The 17,179-nt window shown below is 36.7% G+C and overlaps 1 protein-coding gene across 2 annotated transcripts in view; it reads right to left on the reverse strand.

The window, feature by feature from the left end:
• Nucleotides 1-17,179, reverse strand: part of LOC149085010 (rho-related BTB domain-containing protein 1-like) — an 87,995-nt gene that overhangs the window by 57,930 nt on the left and 12,886 nt on the right. The window contains exon 1 of one of the 2 annotated variants that reach the window (XM_089232766.1): nucleotides 7,557-7,704. The exons of the other annotated variant lie outside the window; for it this stretch is intronic. The gene's annotated coding sequence lies outside the window, so the exon portion shown is untranslated. Of the gene's footprint in view, nucleotides 1-7,556; nucleotides 7,705-17,179 lie in introns of those variants that run through there. 2 annotated transcript variants of the gene reach the window in all.

Consider the following 17,179-nt stretch of genomic DNA (forward strand, 5'->3'; position numbering starts at 1 on the left):
TCTTCTCATCGCCCCCAACTCAAGTGAACCCATAGGATCCTATGTTAAGTCCATAGCTTCTATCGCCCCCCTGGACCATTCCATCGCCCACAAGGGGGCGATATTTTTTCGCCCGATGAATTTCAACAGGAATGCCGTTTTAACGTTTGTGGAGCGGCCGTTTCGAAACGCGCTTGCGCGTTTGCGTTTCATGTTAGACCATGCATTCTTTGATGACAATCGTTTGTATTGGTGTATACGAGCGCCTCTTAAAGTTTTTCCCATCTTTTCTGAATCACTCTGTATATAACACCGCGCGCGAGCGCGTGATTAGCTTTCTTATCTGATTTCTGCTGAAAAATTTATTCAGCGGTATCTCAAGTTGCGATTTTAATAAATTCCTGAAATTATTCGTATATCATGAAAAACTCGTATCTCAAGAAACATTTTCCTACAAACAATTATATTTTAAGACAACCATAAATATTCCGGGTTCGAACCCCACAGTGGTGGTCGGCTGAAGTTGGTTTTCTGTGGTTGCCAACTTCAAGGCGCAAATGCGAGCCGATCTCCCCCTTAAAAAGTCTCGCCACAGAGAGCAACAGTCCTACAACAATAAATCATTCAATCGTAACACTTCACTCGTAGTTAGAAAAACTAGTGGCAGATGGCAGCACTACACATAACAAGCATCACAGAGAAACAACAAAACTTCACGTCAGGTTTCACTACACGTACACGCACATTCCCGCATGTACCGATTCGTTGGGGGGTTCCGGGGGGGGTGTGGGCGGGGCACATGTGTGGTGTAGTAGTAGTAGATAGGTATATAATTGCATTTTTAATTGGGTTGCTATATTATAGAAATATATGACATCCATGTTTGTTATGGGCATTTTTTCTCAGCCACCTCGTTGGGCATTTTGCCTGTTATTTGTATTTGTATAGAGATCATTTGATCATTTTTGTCGCACCACGGTCATTTTCTGCACACGAGGGCTAATTAGACCGGGACCTACAATTTATTGCCGATTCCGAACGGCAGGCTAATTTTTTATACTCATCGAGAGGTTGGTGCGCTATCCCCTCGAATAATCGCTAAGGTCACGGGAATTTTTTTAAGACAGGAAAAAAATTACTCAAAAATCAGCCGATAGCTGGCGCTGGTACGAGCGACTTCCATGGAAATATGCAAATGAGACGGTTATAAGAACTTGTGCTCCTAATCCACAAGCAGTTCACCGTTGTAAACCGTGTATGTGGACCTGTTGCACTCTGCCGTTGCTGGATTTGTGATTCGCCTGCAGTGTGTTATCCCCTGTGGTAGTGGTCACGTGGAACACATGCTGCTGTAATAAACGATTTGGAGGCATCCTGTTCGTTATTTGCGAGTCTTTTCTTTGACTTGTGTACGGCAGCGCCACCTATCGGCTGTTTTTGAGGGGGGGTTCCTGTCTTAAAAAACTGTCCGTGACCTAGCGATGCTAACCCTGCAAACCGTTTTTTATTTCGGTTATTTTTCAGGTTTTTATGATTTTTTAAATTTTCTACGGACTTTTTGCCCACCTTGTATTTTATCGACGCATTATTCGCGTTAAAATAACGAAATCGTGATGTAAAAATATTAAAGTTTGTATTTTCAAAAAACTTGACAAAATCAGCATTTTCACTAATACGGTGAGGCAACTGACTGAAAAAAATAATTCTGTTCCCCAAAAATAGGAGAATATTGTCATTTTTCCGCAGAAAATCATAGTTAAAAAAATAAAGTGATGACACATGTGGGGAAGCAATTAACGAAACCTTCAAGACATTTTTCTAGTTTCTATGGTAAAAGTAAGAGTAATGAGATGAAATCGGTGACACACACTCACAGACCGAAGGGTGCGAACATAGTGTAAGCTGGTTTTCGAAAATCGGCGTCGTTAGTGATTGGTTAAAAAACCTGAAAATTCAGGTTTCTGACCAATCAATAATGGCGCCGACTTGCAGAGTCGGAAACCAGCGTGCACTATGTTCGTACCCCAAGGCAGGGTGCAGGCATACTGGCGCGATACTTCAAGCAATGCAGCATGCAACTCGACGCGGACTGGTTAAAAAAACCTGGAATTCAGGTTTTTTGACGAATTCCTGTCGAGTTGCAGGCTGAATCGCTTGTGGTTCGCACCAGTGTGGAATGCGCCTTAAACAACTGATTTTCAAAAAATTGACAAGATACAAGCAAAGAAATTCCAGGACTTACAGGCATAGTTTAGCATAGTATTTCTCTCCAAAGGGGAAAATATCGTCCCCAGGGGTGTGATAATAGTTACGGATTAAATATAGAATTGTATGGGATCGATCAGTGATGATGAGAAAGAATATTGTCTGAGCGGGGGTGGGGGCGATGAGTAAAAAACGTTTATGGAAACTATTGTTTATATAGCACAGCTACCTTCAACCTGTTGCTCGCGAGCATGATGGCGCTCTCTGATGCACCAAGGGTGCTCATACTCATGTCCGATTTCGCACTCGCGAACACTTGATCGACGCTTCAATTAAACACCCTGTAAAAATTGCAATTAATGCAGATTTCAGGCGTACGTATGTCAACGTTGCGTTGCCGTAAGGGTGCTCTGATAATAAGCATAGGCGGTGCTCGTGACTCGAGAAAGGTTAATGAGCCCTGGTTTAGAATAATGATTTGTTTTTAGTGGAGATGGCTCTTATTTTTGATTTATTCTTGTATTTTTTTTAAACATTTGGCAAATAGGTGCGTAAAATTAATAAGATAAATTTCCATAGCATCAATTTGATATCACACAGTTATCAATGCTGAGTTTGTTGAAAGTATTGTACATTTAAAAATAACCGGTAACAAATTCGATTAACAAATTAAACGAAAAAATTAATTAACCGATTAAAGATTTTTATTAACTAGTTAAAAATTTTAATCATTTCCAAGCAATACCTACTTAACACTTTCAGACCTGGTGCCACAAACATATGGGTCGCTTTTTCTCACTGTAGAATTTTTTCTTTTGACCTCAGGGAGTTATACCCTGAATTTCAAAGAAATGTGCAAGTTTTGAGTTAGAAATATGGTGAATATGAACTTTAGGGGATTTTATCAGAGGGCTTCACTTGAGTTGAATTTTCAGGGTTTTTTTACATGGCTTCCAGGAGAAAGCGCCTCCGTTCGATTTATTACATAAAATTTAGCAATAAAATTCTGGAAAAAAATTGTAAGTGAAGATGAATATACCTTGCATCATCTTGGCTGAAAAAATTTGAACGAAGTGAACTATTTCTTTAGAAAAAAAATTGAATGTTGAAAAAAATAAAGGTTTGCTGACATTTATGTTTTTAATGCACTTTCTGAGTATCAAAAATGCAAAAAAACATTTTGAAAATTCCAAAAAATGAATACTCGGGTCTGAAAGGGTGAAAACTAGGACTGGGAATCGATCAAAATTTTAACTGGTTAATCAAAAAAATTTAATCGATTAATCGAATTTTAATCGAATATTTTTTGTGATCATATAATAAGATTGTGTAAAAATATATATTATTGATATCACTCACACCTATTCTGTACATGTAAACAAATATAGGAATGGGTTAAGAAATTAAGGCTGCCCGCTTCAGGCAATTTAATCCATTAACGCCGGTTGGTATGAAAATTTGCCATTCGAAATTTTAATTTTGTTCTTTACTAATAAATGGTGGGAGTGGGTTCCACTCAGTGTTTCTTTTTCTTTCAAAAAGTCAAAGGCGTCTTTAATGGGTTAATATGCTGAACATAATTGCCAAAATCTGTAATTTCTTCACTTAGATCTTGTCGTTTTTTAGAAGAAATCGGTTATTTTTGGTTATTATTCACTGATTTCGAAACTACTTTCGATTATACTGTTGCTTTTTTTGCCTAGAAACTCCTCTCGATGGTATTTGTGAAGAGATGAGCTGATGCTTCCAAGAAAATACGGAAAATTACTGTTCATAGTGGAAACAATAAATTTCAATTTTGTCTTCAAAAATTCCAAAACTCGATTTGAAATTGAAATCATCAAGTTCCGTTGAATCTAATTTAATGAAAATATTGATTCAAATATTTTAAATATGGTCACTTATCCAAAATATGTTCTGCATAAAATATGATTTATGACATCTAAATCGGGTTTTTTTTCCAAAAAAAAAGTCAAGTTGATTCGCAAACTTTAAATTAAAATTTTAATCTAATTGATCGATTCGATTAACTCAACTAAAATTTTTAACTGCAATTAACAATTGATCGATTAACCGACCCGATTAATCGATTAATCGGACCAGCCCTAGTTAAAACTAATCATTTTCAAACATAATAAGGATGACATTTTTTTTTTTTTACGTGCCATCGTCAGTTTCCATAACTTCATAGACAAAATCGTGTTTAAAATCACGTCTCAGGGTTGAACCTGAGAAGTATCTTTCAACTGTTATAGTCCTTAGAATTGTGTCTTGTTAAAAGCCACATCCGTCTTTGCAGATGACGCAAAACTAAACGTAACTGATGAAACAAAAGCAAAGGGCAAGAAAGAGAAGAGAAAATTTGTTTTAGCGGATTTTGTGTTAAGGTTTTTTTTTTTTTTCGTTAATGCTGAGCGTGCGTTGGTTGAGTCATCGGACAAGTTCGGTTCAGGCAGAGCGTGAGTAAACTCACGGCGCCTGGTCAAGTGCCCTCTTTTTTACATTTTTTGTATACATGAAAAACGGTTTCCTTTTTTTTGCCTTGTTTATCCTTTTTTTAACTTTGCTCTGTTGTTTATCGGCTTCCATTATCACTAGACAAATTGTAGCCAACTTGGAAAAGTGGAAAGTCTCCTCGGTTCTTGCTGTTATATCATTTTCATCTCTTCGTTATCTATCAACTTTATTTTTTAATACTCACGTATAAGTGAAAGAACCTCAGCATTTTATATATATATACAAGTTGGATTTCAACTAGCTTAAGCTAAGCACTTGAACTCCGCCCTGCATAATCCTGTGTTGAGAATGTTCTGCCACGAGAATATAGCTGGAAATTCAAAATTTACAGTCCAATATTTCAGGGCAGGACAAATCTAAAGCGCCAGGTCACCATGGCGACTAAGAAATAGGTATTCGCGCCTAAAATTTTCTTTGTGCTGTTACTAAATTGCAGGCCGAGAGCAGCGCAAAAAAAACAAAAGGTTTGAATTTTATAGCCGACATGAAAGAGGGTCAGTATGCCCTGAAAAAGTCAAAAGAAGTATTATTTGGACTTTTTCCTTCGGGTGAAAAAATTTTTTGGCACCTAGATATTTTTGTGATTTGTGCAGCATTGCAATATATATATTACCAAGAACGGGCTTAAGTATTTCGCTTTACCTGGTACAAAAACAGCTTTGCAGCCCTCTAAAACGGAGTTTCCCCAATCCCCCAGAACCATAAACACCCTGGTGCATGCCAGGTTTACATGGGCACCCGAGAATAAACATTAAACACTATTATTTCATATAGGCATGAAAAAAAAAATCATTCGACAATATATTTGGACGATAGTGCTCGCTGCCCAGCGAAAAAATTCAAGTATGCCCCCAGACATTTAACGGTTAAAGGCTGTCGGGGCCAGAGAACCTATTACTTACCCAGAGCCGCTACTAGATAGTCTCCTATAGCCGGACAAGCATGCATTATGCTTACCTCGTGTAATTTTTTATAATTTTAAAAGAAGAATTTAGTGCCTCCGATCCAGCGGCCGGAGCACAAGACTCACCTCCATTATTGGCCTGTGGGGTGAGGGGTTCTGCGAAAACCCTACGCAAGAAGGTTCGATGTCTGAATTTTAGAGGTCTCAGATGAAATTTTAAACTATTTCGCTTCATTAAAAACGTGAAAGTCAAAATGTAATCAAAGTATTTTTATCCCGTTTTGCGACCCCTGAAATTTAGCTGCCCGGCGTGACAGCACCCTTCGCACCTGCCCAAGTATACTCCTACGGCCCTGTATATTCCTCTATGCACGTGTAATACAAATACAACGCCACAACAGACAAAATGACCAACGAAGAGAAAAAGATGCCCATAAAAATATGGATGTCATATATTTCAAAAATATAGCAACCCAATTAAAATGCAATTAACAAAAATTGTAAACAATATATACACATGATAAAATATTATACAATGCCCATAAAGAATACTTATGGTTGTCTTATTCTAAGTATTAATTATTAATATCTAGTAATATCTAGTTAATATATTAAGTATTTATACAAAAATTGCCACGTTTTTAAGACAAATAAATTAATATAATTAATATAATTAGTAATTAATTTATTTGTCTTAAAATCGTGGCAATTTTTGTATAAATTAAAACCAGGCAAAGTTTCTCATTTTTTGTGATAATATTAAGTATTATTAATATCTAGTTTTCAATTTTTAAAATCTCAGAAAATTCTAAATTAATATCAAACTTGATTTTGCACGAACTGAAAGATGTTATCAACACAGAGATTTTTTTAGAAAATTCAGAAGTTTTGAACCAGTTTTGAGCGAGATATCTAGCATTCACCTTGTAAAATATGGAAATTTCCATCACCTAAGTCACAAGCACGTTAACAGATACAGTAGATGGTTACTCACGTTTAAGATAGGGGTTAGCAACACGTTCTGTGATTGCAGAATCGATTGCGGCCCATCTGTATGCAGTCTTAAACGCCAATCTCATGGCAAACAAGTGCGTTATGGAATCAAGGACTAATTTATGACGTGATAATTCCATTGGTTCTCATTTTACCACAGTTTATTAACGGTTATTTTTTTTATGCACTCGGGCTGGTGAATCAGACCCGGACTTAAAGTCTGAACAAACAGCTGCAATGAACTAAGATCCAAAATGTGGTTCGTTGTGGTTAAATGTTTGTTATGTACTGTGTACTGTACGTTTTAAAAATTTATTACAAAAAAGGAAGTCTAAGAATATAAGTATTGTTACGAAAACTACGCAAATAGTTCTTATTTATCATTTATTATGCAATTTTTTGCCAGTAAATAGTCATTATCTTATGTAAAAAAGAAAATTAACGAATTCCTCTGTAAATCTCGCCAAATTAGCAACAAACTTGGTGAAATTTGGTGACAGCTCCGATGATTTGGAGACGTCATGGCACTAAGAGACTAGGCCGGATAGTGTGGAATGCCGGTTAGTCGAGATTCTTCTGTATTTGTCAATTTCGTCGACATTTAGCAACATGTTTGGCGAAAATCGGCGATATCCCGTGTATATACCCCAATTTCTCGTATTTTTCTCGATCAAATTGATTGCCCTGATCATTAAGAAATAGAAACTTCGTGCAAAGTATTTTAAATGCCTCTGAATTATATTATTCGTCAAGAAAGGTCTTGAAAACGTCAACATCGGTTGTAACAACACCTCTGTTATAACGACAAAATTTCGTGGATCTACTACGTCGTTATAACCGAGTTTGACTGTATCTCGTTGATCCGAGCACAATTCAATTCCAATAATTCAAAAAAAAAAAACCAACATTTTGAGCTGTCATATGCATTTTTAAATGGACATGTATATTATATACTCACGTTTGAAACAATAGAGTGGCACAAAAGATTATATAATTTTTAAATAGCTTTCTTCTCTCTACGAAACTGTAGACAATGGGGTCTAGCGCTTATGGTCGTTGAACAATGATGGCACGCTCTCACATACGGGGCTCATAAACAGTTTTACGCGATTCTTTCTTTTTTATATCATTAGGAAAATATAAAAATGAGATAAAGGAAAATTATACAGAATCTTTGAAGGTTTACGTGATCCGTGTTGTCAAGATAAGATTCAAAATTCACGGTCTTATCACATACATTCAATTGTCTTAACGCGAAATGCCATTACTTGTGTCACTTACCGAGCTGCAGACAAACCAACACAGCAGTGTTTTTCAACCTTTCTGAAAATAAGGGCCAGTAAAATGTCTGAAACAATTTGACGGATCACTTGTGCCACGTATTACGGTGCATTCCTGAAAAAAATTTTCATTGTTCCGATTCTTTCTATACATATTTGCCCCGTTTTTCCAACAAACTTATTTGAATTTGTAATAAGTACAGGGTTATTATATAATTAACGTTCTCGTATTCTGAATATTTTTTCTCAAAAACTGCTTATCTGAATACTGCCAAATTGTTAGGATATCTTAATGAGACCATGGGAGGGACATTTATGGCATTTGAAAAAAGAAAATAGTTGAATTTCCGACCCCCAGGTCAAAAGGTGCTGCTTTTCCATTGCATTTTACATTTTCCCATGGTCCATATAGCGTATATACCAAGTTTCAAAGAAATACGTCTCCCAGAACGGGCGCTATATAGGTCTGAGTAGTTTCAGTAAACTGCTTATCCGAATACAGCCAAATTTTTAGGATATCTTAATGAGACTATGAGAGAGAGATTTATGAAATAAAAAAATTATTTCATAAAGGTCATTTATTGAAATAAAAAAATTATTTCATAAAGGTCATTTATTGAAATAAAAAAATTTCAATTTTTGACCACCAGGGGAAAACGTTGCGCGTTTTATCGAATTTTTCTTTTTCCCATGGACCAAACTGACACTACTGCGCCCGTTCTGGAGAACGTATTCCATTGAAACTTGGTATATATGATATTATGGTCCATGGGAAAAAAGAAAATTCAATAAAAAGCGCCACTTTTTCACTTGGTAGTGAAAAATTTAACTTTTCTTTTTGATAAATCTCTCTTCCATGGTCTCATTAAGATATCCTAAAAATTTAACTGTATTGGAATAAGCAGTTCTCGAGAAAAGCTACTCAGAGTACGGGAACTTTAATTATAATCACCCTGTATTTACTAAAATTAAATTATATTATGATAATTATGGCACAAGTTATAAATATTCATCTCACATATTTGTCAAATTTAACGTTTTGCCCGCAATTTCTTAGGAATTTCAATTACGATTGGGGTGATCGTGCCTACTTCTGACAATGTTTCTGTGGCAATTGCGCCGTATATTCAAAATTATTATTTAAGATCCCAGTTTACCGTATTTTTATATAGGAAATATGATCATCAGATCATGCGAACATTTTTTACTGCGATTTTTAGCAGCCCTTTATTTCTACACCCTTCAGCAATTTTAGTAGTAATTAGGAAATTGCATTTGAAACAAAAAGTTGCGATATTTCGCAAAATTTAGTAATATTCCATATTTAGGGTCACAATTTCTTGCATTCTCCTCGATGATGTATGGTGAACCTAGGTATGAAGGTGTAATTTTATTTGAACTCCTTCGATGGATAATACTATTATCAGTTATATCGGGTGAATAATATTGTCAAGTCTGCCTGCGGCGACCTATGCCATCATCGCAGACCATAGGTTGAGAAACTCTGCAATAGAGCATTATTACATGGAAGTCAAAACACTGACAATGAATCATGCGATAGTTAATACCAATACAAATCCATTGGCCACAACAGGCAAATTGCCAAACGAGGTGGATCTGATAGAAATGTATATGTGATAAATCCGGTTACTATACATAACCGTCGAGCATTTTGGTAAGTTTGATAAATTTCCCTAAATTTATCACTTTTACCGGCGATTATGCATAGTACCCAAGTGTCGTTGTTAAATTTAATGTGTACAAAAAATTTATCCCTTTTACCGATTATGCATTATAGCCCAGCGTCACCTCGTTAGTAAACATGATAAATCGTACTATATGATATACTATACATAATAATTCATACATGTATTGTGTGCCTCTTTAGCCTCTTTTAGTGAAGTAATAGGGATCTCAGCCAATGAGCGTAACCCCATGTTAAAATCCTAGGTTGGGAAAACGCGGCCGGGATTACACTGTAAAACTTTGATAAAAGATCTTTTACAAAACTTGAAAAAAACTACCAATAAGCCTATTGGTTACATTCGCTCGAATCTAACCAATACGCTTGCTGGTTGCATTTTCCAAATTTTATAAAAGAACTTTTCTAAGGCCGAGATTACAATATAAAAGTTTTATAAAATATCTTTTATCAAACTTTTACAATGTAATTCCCGCCTAAAACGTTTATTGTGTAATGCCGGCTTAAGGCCGTGATTACACTTTAGAAGTTCGATAAATGATCATAGACGGAGATAGACTTGAAAGTCTAGGGGGCGCACGATGATCATGATGTCAATTCATACACTGATGTAAGAAATTGAGAGAATTTGCAGACTTGGTCGATTATCTCTAGAACTGCTGTACCGAGTATAAAATAACACCCTGTATAAAATAACATGTCCCGACTGATTCACTGATTCATCATCACCGAGCCGAAACCGCTGAAGCTATAAACATGAACTTTGGTCAGTGATTTTCTTTCACGACGTAAAGACTCATTAAGAAGAGGTTTTTTAAAATTCGACCCCTCGAATTTAGGAGAATACAGTTCCCTCTCATGCTTTGCCATGACTATTAATAAATCTCAAGGGCAGTCTCTGGGAATGTCTGGCATCGACTTGAGAGAGGACTGTTTCTTTCATGAACAGAGTTTTATGTCGCATGTTCTACAGTGAGCTCTGCCAGTAGCCTGGTCATCTTGACCTCAAAATGCAATGCGACAAATGTGGTTTAGAAAGAAGTACTGGGCTAAATAAAACTAATTTTATGGTATGTTTTATGCTTTAGAATTTTAAAAATTTTTTGGAATTTTAAAAAATGCAACCCCTAAAGTTGTCATAAAGGTTATATGAGGCAACATCGCCGAGCCGAAACCACTGAAGCTATAGATATGAAATTTGGTCAGTAATTTTATTTTATAATGTAAAGACTCGCTGCGTAAGAAGGGATTTCTCAAAATTCACTCCCTAAAGAGGTCTCAAGGAAGAATTTTCAGATTACCAAATCCACGCGAGCGGAGCCGCGGGTAACAGCTAGTGTGTTATATGTACATATAATCGTCCTCATCTCGGTTTTCGCTGTGCGTTGAGGACGCGTGCAGTTTCCAACATCGTCAAGGTTACGATAGAGACATTTACGTGAATGAAAACACGCCGCTTTTTCTGAGTGTCCTTCAACGAGATTTCTCCGTCAGAGTATTTACGCGGTCATAATTTTTCACACTTTGTCCGAGCTCCGAATGTCGACGCGACTTCTTTTTTTTTTTTATGTCTGATCTTTGTACCTGCTTGCACACACAGAAATGTCAACATTTACCACATTCCTTTTTTTTTCATTATTATTGTTTATAGCTGCCGTTCACGAGACTATGAAGTTCCTTTTACGACCATACTTCAAACACTCCGTCGAAAAAATTGAGAATATATATATATATATGCAAAAAAAAAAAAATTATTTTAAGAAAAAGGAAAACAAAAATGAATTTTATGAGAGTGAAATAGAACCTATGCAGTGGGTCGTCATCAGGGGGAACCCATGCATGGTTCGAAAAGTGTAAGCGTTTCTGAAGGGTGGCTATGCCTAATTGCATTAAAAATGCCAACCCTTGTTCCCCGACGCCCGCCTTTTCAAAAACATGTTAAACAAAAAAAAGACAATGAAAAAATGTTAAAAAATACAATATTTGAAAAATATATACAGAGCTTCAGATTAAAAGTTCAAAGAAGCATTAGAAAAATATATACAAAGTTACAGGAATACAATAATTACAGGCAATATTTTACAAAGATTATGAAAAAAGTCAAAAATAAATTAAACAGTGCAAAAAAGTAGTCAAAAAGCACCGGACATACCTTATGAGTGGGAAAGACCGTTTTTATTTGGAAGAGAAGTTTTTAAAATGTCGTTGAAAAGAAGGCGGTTGGAATACTGTTGCCAGATGTAGCTTTGAAAAGATTGAGGAGTGCTGTATTGAATTCCTGTTTATTATTACAAATGTATATAGAAACGTCCTCTTCACTTGTCAATACAAGATTCATCGAAAGACTAGTTATTTGGGGAGATGAAGATTACAAGGAAGAAAAATTCATCACTGATCCCCACGGGGACTCGAACCCCGGTCTTGCCGGAACTCGTCCGTAGTATTTTGGGAACTCGTCCGGCAAGCGAGAGATCGGGGTTCGAGTCCCCGTGGGGGCAGTGATGAATTTTTCTTCCTTGTAATCTTCATCTCCACAAATAACCAGTCTTTCGATGAATCTTGTATTACAAATGTGTCCGAATCTACAAATTTGCGAAATGAGTGTGTTTCTGAATATTTTGGTATTGATGTTTGAATGCCAGTGGCCTAAACTGTAAACAGAAAAATTAGTCTTTTCTTTTGTCATAAACACCTGTTTCCCATTTATTGTTGTTTTTATATATTTTTATATCCAGGAACATTATTATGTCTTCTTTTGTGGTTTCCTTCAGAGAAAGCTCTTCAGTGTAGATGTTGGGGAAGATGCTATTAAAATTGCATTTGTTAAAAATGATTAGATCATCAATGTAACGAAAGCCAAGAAAGTTGCATTGCAGTTTGGATTTTTGTTCATAGAAGTGGAGAAAAAGGTTGGCTAGAGCACTCAAGTAGCAGGTCCCCATTGGTATTCCCTTAATCTGCTTGTGGATGTGTATGCCATTGTAAAGGAAGTTTTCAAGAATGCAGAAGTTAACAAGGTTTTTCCAGTGTGTGAAATTAAATTTAAGGGAACCTTCTCTCTCTCTCTCGTATTTTTGAAAGAGATGAAAACATATGTCAATGAGTTTATTGTGTGGTATGCTGGTGAAGAGGTTTTCGAAATCAAATATATGCAAATGTGATAAATCCTATTGTTGGTGATAAAGTCAAAGAACCTTATGGCTGTTGTTAATGTGATAATGCTGTCTTCTTCGATGAGTGGGAGTATATTGTTCAGCGCTTTTTAAAAAACATTTTTCCTGCAGCATTGTTGTAGCTCCCTGTCCCACATATTAAAAATCTGAATTTTATTGGTTGCTTATGGAATTTAACTGCGGCAAAAAGATATGGAAATGTGAGTCGTGTTTAGTTCCAAGTTTTTTCTAAAATGCAAGAATTCTTTTTTTTCATTATGTTAGAGCTATTGTTTATGAGAGAACAGGTGTTGGTATCTGCATATTCAAAAATATACTTTTTCACTATCTCTTCATTTTTATCTTCATTTCTCTTGTATTTTATCCTACTATATATACACACACACACACGCATACATACCGTAGAACTTGGTTGATTCGAACTTTTCCGAACTCTCCCCTTGAGTTTTTTTACCTAATTTAATGTTAAAATTTCTTGATTAATTTGAACTTTTTCGAATTTTTTGGATAACTCGAATTTGAAGGGAAAAAATCCTGATTTTTACATGAGCAAATTTAGTTTGGAAAAATTCTACAAGACCCCAGATTTTGCTTTTCTCGATCAAGTTGTTAACTCTTTAAGCTGCTTTTAAAATTTTTCTGATACGCAGTTATAACTGCCACATTATAAATAAAAGCATTTTAAGAACCCGTTGTATTTTGGGTTGACCAAAATAAAGCAGATCAAGTTTGACGGGATATCTCGGGAATGAGAATTAACCCTGTAAGGGTTAAACAACAAATTTTTAAAGACTAATAAAAGTTTGGAAATTCGGTTTTTCTCTACTCTTTTTTGTTGTTGTTGATAATTTAATGCCCATTAGTAAAAAAAGTCACATTTCTCTACTACTCCCATTTTAGCATTCTTCAGCTGGAGTGCACACATCGAGACTGTGTACCACTTAATACCGATTATGCTTTTCAACATATATCAAGATGCGACATTTAAAACCTGAATCTTTTTGTCGTCGTTAAGAGTATTTGAAGTTCAGATTGTAATATGTTAATGAAGTTAATGAAAGTATATTTCCTTGATCGCACATAAAAGAATGATAAGCAAAAATTGGGAAACAGTTTCGTAACGGATGATCATGAACTGTTTCCGTAAATCAGGTTTTGAACATGGTCAAGAAATTCTACAGTGATGCTGATTCCAGAACAGTGAAATAATGTAGCAGCTAAGATCAATTATTATATTATAAATTACTTAAAATTGGGAAACCATTTCGTAACTGATGATAAAATTTTAATCATTGGTAATTATTATCGTATGTGAATGTTGATGATAAAGTTGCAATTTTTAGCCATTTTACAGATCCAGGATAGATTTAATTCGAGTTTTTGATAATTGGAACCTTCTCCCACTGACTTTGGACCTCAAATTAACTAAGTTCGACAGCATATATAGAATATTTTATAATAATATACAGTCAACCCTCGGTTTACGAACACCTTAGTATGCAAACAATTCGGTTTACGAACCAATCTTGATTTACGAACACACAAAATGGCTTAAATCCTGGAACATATTTCAGAAATCTGAGATAACAATTATTTTTCTATAGAATTTGGTTGAAAAATATATTTCATCAGATTGAAATTCCCGTTACCAAATACGGCTCCTCTTATCCAGCCCATGGAACAACCGGTCGTTTTAAACTTTATAAACTCTGGGAAAAAAAAACTTTATCAAAGATGTTTTGCAATAATATCTAACATAGAACTAACACAGTCTGTAATTTCTGGAAACATTATTTCATCATCCTACATTGCATAGTTATTTACAAAGCTTAACAGCAAGTGTCTTACAGACCATCAACTTAGCTTGGAGTATATTTTGTGGCCAGATAGTGTTGCAAACGAAGATTTTGAAGGCTTTGACACTGAGATTATAGATGATTCATATTCACGAAACCAGTCTTTGACCTGTCATCGTTTTCAATCCGTTTGCATTTCATCTCTCAAATTATGGTAATTTTTTCGGTGTTGGTTTGATGATAACCATTCGTTATGCTCAGGAGCTGTTTTAAAAGTTCACACTAGAAATCTTCGGAGTCCCAAGAATTTATCAATAAATTTTACACTGATTCCTATGGGAAAAATTATTTCGATTTGTGAACGGACTTTAGGTACGAATTAAGTTCGTAAACAGAGGGTTAACGGTATATGAGTTGGGCTGGTTATTATAGAGCAGAAAAACACGACCTCCGGCCCGCAGGCCAAATGTGGCACGCCAATAAGTTTCATCCGTCCCTCGAAAGTTGTTCCGATAGAAAAGTATCATTACACACAACATGATAAAAGCTTAGGCTGACCATATTTTTTCACAAAAATACGGACAATCGGGATCTAATGGAATATCGCCCATTATACGGAATATCACAAAAAATCATCAAATGTAAGTTAAGTTGCCAATTGAAGCAAAACTAACTGCCTCTCAAAGGCAAGTAAAAATGCCCAATTGCACAGAAAAAAATGGTCAAATTCAACTGAAGTTGCCAATTACAGCCAAACAATTTGTTTCTTTAAAGCCGGAGTTCCCAAACTGTGTTCCGTGAAAAGATCGATAATTTAAATGCAATTTTTTTTTTTTAAATTGAAACCTCCATACGATTGAATGGAGCACAAAGCGAATACGATACGGTGAATAGGACCACGAGAACTATACTCTATCTATCGAGAGATGTAAATATAGCAGAAGGAGCAGGAAGACAGTAACCTATCGCTAGATGTACAAAGCAGAATATAACTACGAGAACCATACACTATCACGAGATGTACAAGCAGAAGAACCACAGGAACCATAATCTATCTATTGCGAGATGTACATAGCAAAAGGCACGTGAACCATAATCTATCATGAGATGTGTATAGCAGAAGAACCACGCTTTATCGCGAGATGTATCCCCCCCCCCAAGGCCGTCTTAAGAGCATCGTGGGCCCCCGGGCCAAGTGGTTTTTCTGAGGCCCTACCTGGTGAATTCTAGAAAATTTCAACCGGATCTCATTTTTGTGAGGCCCCTCTTCTCTTGAGGCCCCCGGGCCGTGCCCGGGTGGGCCCATGCGTTAAGACGGCACTGCCCCCCCCCCCCGATTCTTCCTCCGCTGGCTCTGATTCGGAAATTATTTCCGTCTCGCCCTGCCAGATTTATATTGAGAGGGATGGCGGCGTGAAATCTACAGAACTTAACCTGTATACCATTGGGGTGGGCCAGGGGCACACCAGAAGCATTATCGCGAGATGTTCACAGAAGAAGGACCACGAGAACAACACGCTATATATCGCGAGATTTACATAGCAGATGGACACACGGGAACCATACTCGATATTTATCACAAATGTATGTAGCAGAATTATCACGAGAAGGGCGTGGTAGCCCAGGGAGATGAGATACTTGCCTAAAGTATCAAACGATTTTTAGAGGCGTCACGAGTGAGATACCTGATTCGTCCTAGTCAGAAACTTTCCTGACGTGGAGGTACAATAGATACGGGACAACATGACCACAGAAAAAGATTGCTACCGCAAGGAGTTAGCACACCAACCCTCGGTAAATAAAAAAAACAAAATATCAAACGCTGCCGTTCGGAATCGGCAATAAATTGGATCCCTGTTTAATTAGCCCTAGTGCGCAGAAGATGACCATGGTGCCACAAAAATAATCAAATAATCGACCACCAGATTCATACTCTATCACGAGATGTTCATAGCAGACGGACCACGTGAACCATAATCTATATATGACGCGATGTACATAGGGTATGGTTGACGTAGTCCTTCTACTACGTACATCTCGCGATAGATAGGGTGTGGTTCCCGTGGTCCTGCTATGCACATTTCACGATAGATAGGGCATGGTTGACGTAGTCCTGCTATCTATCGTGAAATGTGCATAGCAGAAGGACCACGGGAACCACACTCTATTGCGAGATTTTTACGCGATTAATTGGTGTGCAAAATGATCGTCATGAAAAACCTCATAAAGTGTTCTCGCGTGAAGAGAAGGATACCCATAACACAAACATGGGACATTTGGGAAATAAATTTCACATAAGTACCGGACCAGAATCCGTATTAAAATGAAGCTCGATGAAAGTGCTTCTCTGCAACTAAAAAGAGGGGTGGTAGAGGAGAGACAGAGAATCCGCCCATGGTGCAAACTGGAAGGTAAGCAGCTGCCTAAGCCCTTCAATCTAGGAAACGACAGTGAAACCAAGATTGTTCTGGTTATAGTGCCGGACTCATGATGCGAGGATCCGGGTTCGAACCCCACAGTGGTGGTCGGCTGAAGTTGGTTTTCTGTGGTTCCCAACTTCAAGGCGCAAATGCGAGCCGATCTCCCCGTTAAAAAGTCTCGCCACAGAGAGCAACAGTCCTACAACGGTA

The sequence above is a fragment of the Pholcus phalangioides genome, unplaced genomic scaffold, assembly GCF_987345545.1.
Source record: "Pholcus phalangioides strain wild (caught in Gottingen) unplaced genomic scaffold, Ppha-v1.0 ptg000007l_1, whole genome shotgun sequence".
NCBI classification, from domain to species: Eukaryota; Metazoa; Arthropoda; class Arachnida; order Araneae; family Pholcidae; genus Pholcus; species Pholcus phalangioides.